The sequence below is a fragment of the Urtica dioica genome, chromosome 1 (assembly GCF_054948205.1).
Source record: "Urtica dioica subsp. dioica isolate 48M chromosome 1, U.dioica_male_clone48M_v1_H2, whole genome shotgun sequence".
NCBI lineage: Eukaryota > Viridiplantae > Streptophyta > Magnoliopsida > Rosales > Urticaceae > Urtica > Urtica dioica.
In genome coordinates this window covers 39,037,217-39,043,504 of record NC_142756.1, presented here as the reverse complement: position 1 = coordinate 39,043,504, position 6,288 = coordinate 39,037,217, and the positions used below count along the sequence as shown (strand labels likewise).

The 6,288-nt window shown below is 40.2% G+C and overlaps 1 long non-coding RNA gene across 3 annotated transcripts; it reads left to right on the top strand.

The window, feature by feature from the left end:
- Positions 1-2,111: 2,111 nt before the first annotated feature.
- LOC149407931 (uncharacterized) lies at positions 2,112-5,339 on the top strand. Of its 3 annotated transcripts, XR_016301574.1 has the most exons (4): positions 2,112-2,430; positions 3,515-3,622; positions 4,014-4,123; positions 5,085-5,339. It is a non-coding gene; the product is annotated as an uncharacterized LOC149407931 (long non-coding RNA). The 3 variants fall into 3 exon arrangements; XR_016301573.1 differs by lacking the exons at positions 4,014-4,123; positions 5,085-5,339 and having other exon boundaries at positions 3,515-3,715; XR_016301575.1 differs by lacking the exons at positions 4,014-4,123; positions 5,085-5,339 and having other exon boundaries at positions 3,456-3,715.
- Positions 5,340-6,288: the final 949 nt, after the last annotated feature.

The window sequence follows — 6,288 nt, the reverse complement described above, 5'->3', positions numbered from 1 at the left end:
TGGGATCGGAGTTGCCGTGGCTGGGACCACCCTCGTCATCGTAGCCGAGAAGGTTAGCGATAAGCGTTGTGTCTACGCTTGGGCGGTGTAAGAGCTTGGCGAGCCTCCGAGCCGTGTCCTCTCGAAGGACGGCTTCGGGATCGGCCGCCGGGTCTTGGGGTTGGCTCTCGTTATCACGAGGCTGCCCTCCTAGACGGTGTGCAAGGTTTCTGAGGCCGTACCTCGAGCCAGCCGCTCGGGTGCCCGCAGAGGTGGTTGGAACTTGACTCATCTTTCAAGAGTCGTAGAGGTTACAGGAAATGAGGTTGGAAGGGAGAGCGTCGCCAAGGTCGGGAGGTCCCCTCCTTCTAGCGCCAAAATGTTGTCGCTCGTTTTTGAACAACTATTTAGGACCCCTAAACGGTTTGACCCAAGGCCGGACCAAGTGATCGCGTTCGGGCTCGAGCGTCTCGAACTCGGTATCCCAAGTTCTCCCTAGCTGTGAATGGTGATTGCCTCATCCGTTGTAGGTCCTGCAAGAGAAGGAAACGATGAACTACAAAGGGGAAACAAAGGGGGTGCCTCTGTTTACCTCTCCGACGCTCAACATTAGGAGGATTGAGGTGAGATATAGAGGGTTTAGTGTTTAGAGGGTCGAAGCTTGAGAGAAACGAATGAAGTACGAGTTCAACAGCGTTTCAGTATTCAATTTTGGATTACCTGACTCGAGGGGTCGAGCCTCGTATTTATAAGCGACCAAGGAGTGTTTAGAGGCTCCTTGGCCGTGTGAAAATCATGGCCGGCCATTGGCCGAGTGACAGCCCAGGGCCAGCCAATGGCCGAGTGACGGCCCAGGGCTGGCCATTTGCTGAGCGACGGCCCATGGCCGGCCATTGCCCGGGTGATGGCCCAGGTTCGACCATTGGCCGAGCGACTTCCCAGGACCGGCCATTGGCCGAGCGACGGACCTTTAATTTGATTCAAGAACCATTAAATTTCGAGCAGAGAGTTATGCCACTTTTAATGTGGGTTTTTCTCGAGCTAGAAGAAAACTGGAAATAATTAAAGTTCGGACTTGAGTGCAAAAAAATCGAGTGTAACAGAACGCTTTAGAGAGTTGTTAAAGCTTTTATATGTGTTTTTTTAACATGGTATAAAAGTAAGCAACAAAAAATATAAAACGAAACGAGTAAATAAACGAAATCAGCAAGACAATATAACTAGTCACAAAAATACCCGAAATTTCTCAAACTTTCAAAACACGTTTTTCAGTATAAAAAATTAAAAACTTTTAGAATTGATTCTATGTTTTAATAACATCCAAAGGTCACAGAACATCAACATGATTTTTAATTTAAAGACATGAGCAATAAATTAAAAAAAAAATCTAAGAAATCAATCCTAACTTGTAAAAAAAATGAGTAATCATTCGAAAACGATTTTCAAGCTCATAGTTTTAATCACATGTACATGCTTAACTTTGAACAAGGCTCTGATACCATTTGTTGGAATTGATCTAGGATTAAGAAAATATTTAACGCTTCGAGCAAACGGCAGAAAATAAAAATTTTCTTTTAAACAAGTAAAACGTTTTTACTAACCTAGACAAAGATCAAGCTATAAAAGATAACTTTTGAATCACGCCGTTTGTAAATTTACGGTTAATAAATGAGCTTTCGTGTGTTACAAGTAAGTTCTTGAATGAATTATGGACGTTGAAGTTTATCGAGTTAATTTAAATTATTTTAAGGTAATGGGAAAATCACAGAATAAATAAAGGATTTATCGAGTTCGTCTCGAGTAATAAATTATTTTCCGAGGAAATATTTCAGAATTTAATTCAAGAAAATAAATTCTCAAGGACGATAATTATTTCCGAGAAACCTTAAATATATTTAAATTAATCGAGAACGAACGAGAAAATTCTCGATTTAATTATTTTATTAAAAGTTCGAGCAGGTATGGTTTTAGTCACAAAATTTTGTGACAAGGACATGATTGTCACGTTTTTGGAGCCATTTGAAAATAAAGACTTAAGTTGGGGCTGATTTAAAAAGATGGAAAAAAAAGGACTTAGTGATAAAATTCTTTTTTTTCTCTCTTCTCTTAACTTCTTCTACCTTCATCTTCATTCTTCACATTATTCTTCTTCTTCATCCATCCTCACCGCGCGTCACCTGCAAGAAAGAAGAAACAAAGGGAAAAAAATTCAACAACAAGAATAACCCATCTCTCTCGGCCACCTGAACCACCATCACCTCTCCTTCATCTTTTCTTCTTCTTCCTTGCTTGCGCTCGTCCAACCGTCCCATCACCGAGCAGCGCGCGCCACCAGCCGAGAGGAAGAATCGCCGCGCGCGACCGCCGCGAGCCACCGAGCGCGCCGCCTGCGAGGAGACGCCGGTGAAGAGAAGGTTGAACATCGGAGAGTTCAAACCCACCCAAAACAAGGTGAAACCCTCTTTACCCAGGATTAAATCTTGAAAGTTAGGGTTTTGAGAAGTTTGATTTGGGGCTTTTCAAGTTTTGAACGTGGTTGATGCTTTATGATGTGAATTGTGCTCGGATTGGTGTTGATTGCTTAGGAGAATATTGATTTTGGGCTGAATTCTTGAATTTTTGGCCGTGTCCTTGGTTTTGAAATTTTGGCCGAGCGGTTTTCTCTTGCTGAGCCGTGTGTTTTGAGTGTGAAATTCTGATTTGGTGATAATCATGGTCTTTGTGGAGTAATTGCTGAGGCTATGATGATCTTTGAGTTTTGATGAGGTTTGGTTGAAAAATGCTCTTGGCTGTGATCTTGGTTTGATTGTGTGTTTTTGGCCGTGAGACTTTTTTTTGGTTGTGTGATTCGGTTTGGCTGGTTTGTGATAGTGACTTTTGAGCCTCGGGTTTACTTTTGTGATTTGAGATTTGATATGTTTGCTCGGTTTGATTTGGTGATTGGTTTGGATTTGGTAAATTTGAGGATTTGGGAATTTTAGTTTGAAATCATTATATGGATTTGAGAATTGAGATTTTTAATCGAGATTTGATTTGAGAATTTGATTTTGAATTTTAGTTGGTTTGACTTCGGGATTTGAGAATTTGGTTTTGGAATTGATAAATATGAATCGAGATTTGTGATTTTTCGTTCGGATGCGGTTAGTTCAACCTTGGATTTGGAATAAGGTTTTATGACAAGTTAAGTGGTTTTATTGACAAGTTTGGAAATTTTGAATAGTGTGTTGAGTTGATATTCGATGATGATACGATGTTTTAACCCATTTTGCTTTCGGGTTTCGATTTGGCCAAGTTGTGAACATGTGTATGAATTGAGAAATTTAAAGTCGGATTTGGAATTGAAAGTTTTGATTTGTGATTTGAGATGAGATTGTTCGTTTCGGGTTCAATTGGTTCGTTTTGAAGTTGAAATGTGGATTTTATGACAAGTGTTTTGTGACAAGTTATGTTATTAGTCGTTTGATTTTGGATTCTAGATTCGAGTCGGGAGTTGGAGTTTAGAAATTGACTCCATGTTTATTTCTGAATTTCAAAGCTCAGTCGCAGATCATGTCAAAACGAGCGAGAGTCGGCCGAATTTGAGCGCATCGAAGCCAAAGAATAGTGAATTCAGAAAAAGACTTTATAAACCTTGATCTCACTCGTGAGTTGTTTATCGCTTTATAGCGTTAGACTCGAGTTTCAATTTTGGATTTGAGATTTGTATTCAAGAATCGCTAATTATTTATTTAAGAGATGTTCGAGAATTTAATTTCTGGTTAATTAAACTAGAATTCTCTGTTTGTATTATTTTCAAAGTATTCATTAAATTTATTTAAGACTCGTTAAATAAGGATTTGGATTTTATTTTGTACTCATTCTCTGGTACGAATTCGTACGAGTCTTGAATAAGTTTAAATTCCGAAAAAGCCCAGAAATAAGTGAATTAAATTCTCGAACCCCTGAACCGACTCGCAGTGATCTCGATAACGAACCTTAAGCTTGTCATCACCTCCCGAATCATTGACTAATGAGTTTTCAACTTCGGGTTTTAGTTTCTTGACGCTTCAGGACGTATTAAAGCTTCAGGACGCGTAGAGTCTCGGAAAGCATGAAAAGCAAAGAATCTTCGGAAGTCAACCAATTTTCAGACGATCTTTTTCGGGTAAGTGTGGAGACTTGTCAACTACATACCAAGAGAATAACCCGGTTTACGTGCATTATTACTTGTTAGTAAACAAGAGTAGGAAAAGCCATAAAAACGAATAATCTCAAAGATTTAAGGCTTCGGCCGCTTTTCCTGAAAACTTAGCTCGGGTTCGCCCGATAAGTTCAAACATAAGATTTGTGAAACCCAGCCTCTGCTATGTGATATAATCATCCCGTAGGTTTTGTGCTTAACCGTTAGAACAGGGGAGACAGGAGAGCCGTTTTTAACTCTCAAATTTGAATCGAGGGTAGAAGTACCGGGAGTCATATCCTGAGTCTTCAACTTAAAACACTAACGAGCATAAAAGGGAAATGAAATCTCTTTCAGGGTTTATCCTGAGTCGCTCTCATGTAAGTAGCATAGATATGTTCTCTGAGTGCAGAAGAGTACCCGAACCCTAAAGAATTGTTGTGTCGATGGTACCAAAATGAAATGAACCCTAACGGGCTATGAGGGCCTGGGGGATGGCGCTGAGTACTCATATATCGAGGATTCAACCAAGAGTCGTACCCGACCATGTTGCCAGGCTATGAGGGCCTGCAGAATGCACCTTGACGGGCTATGAGGGCCTGGGGGTTGCGCCGACGTCAAATGAAGTTGGTACCATTAGTGGATCCCAGATAGACGTTAAAACTCTTAGGCCGCCGGATGGCTAATGCTCGAAGTCTAAGGCTGGTCTCTTGTCGTTCTAGAGGTTATAGCGGGGGATCTGTGTAACCTTAAAGACGACAAGTACTAGTTAGAGTATGCGCGCATCAGTCATGCTCTAGAACTTGTTAGATTTGCATCCATGCATTCTTATGTGCTTGTTTGCACGTCACATGTTATCACATGGCATTAGTCGCTTTACTTTCTAAGTTAGACTCCCACTTGCTGAGTCAATCGACTCATAGTTTTATGACCATTGGTAATGTAGAGAAGGGCAAGACGGCGATGTGAATAACAGAACTGAAGACGAAGATCGGACGTGTATCTCTTGACCTTTGGGCTAATGGGAACTCACCCGGGATCAACCTCTGCTATAGTAACATCTATATTTTGTTGAACCCCTTGTGTACTCTACGCTCCTAAAACTATCTTCTGTAACTATACGTAAACGCAGGAGCTGATATGTATATATAAAGAGTCATCGTGAGACTCAAAGTCTGAATTGAGAAAAATGAAAAATTTACCCGGGTTTTCATATAACTACTAGTAATACTTATGTATTATCGTATTATGTTTAATATAAGTATTATGGTTATTATGTGTATTTAATTCTGTATCTGTTTAATATGATATATTGATGTTGTGACTTGTCACGTAACCCACCGTCGCGGCTCGTGAACCGGCGACGAGAGGTCGCGGGTCGTGACACAAGCACTCGTCTTTCTTCGTTCTTCGGGAACTCGAGTAACCACGAAAGTTTCTATCACATAAATTACTCGAGGTAATAAGAAATAAGTGTGTGAGCACTTTTAAACATGACGACTCAAGAACAATACAAATGTAGACCTAGGTGCCAAAACAAAAACGAAAGGAGCTAAAGAGAGAGAGAGGGAAATGGGCGGCCAAGTATAGAGAGATAAGCTCTCAATCTCTAAAAAAAAAATTGAATGAGAAACAATGAGAATGAGGGCCCTATTTATGAGAGGAGAATTACCTTCAACAAAGTAGTTTCCTCTTCTATAGAATATTACATATTCATGAGCAAATATTGTCCTTTCTTCTCTTAAGTCACACGGCCAAGGGTGCTTCTAGAAGGCTTTGGATTTGTTTACTCTTTTGCTTTCTCTCTTGCTTTGGCCGAAATCCCTCTTTCCTTGTAGAGGAAATTTGTTTCCGCTTTTTCTTTTATCAAGTATCTTCATACACCAATGCACAAAATAATCTCCCTTTTTCTCTTTTGTTTGGACGGCCAAGGGGCTTCTAGAAGGAGCTTCTAGACGTTTCTTCACATGTTCATGACAAAATAAGAAAAGCCCATTAAGAATTGGGAAAATAACACATTTATACCCTGTGTTTTAGTGAAATGTCGAGTTTAACCCTCAGTTTTCAAAAATGTCGAGTTCATACCCTCTGTTTAACTAAAATGACGAAATTATACCCTTAAATGAATAACAGCGTCACAAATCTCCCTT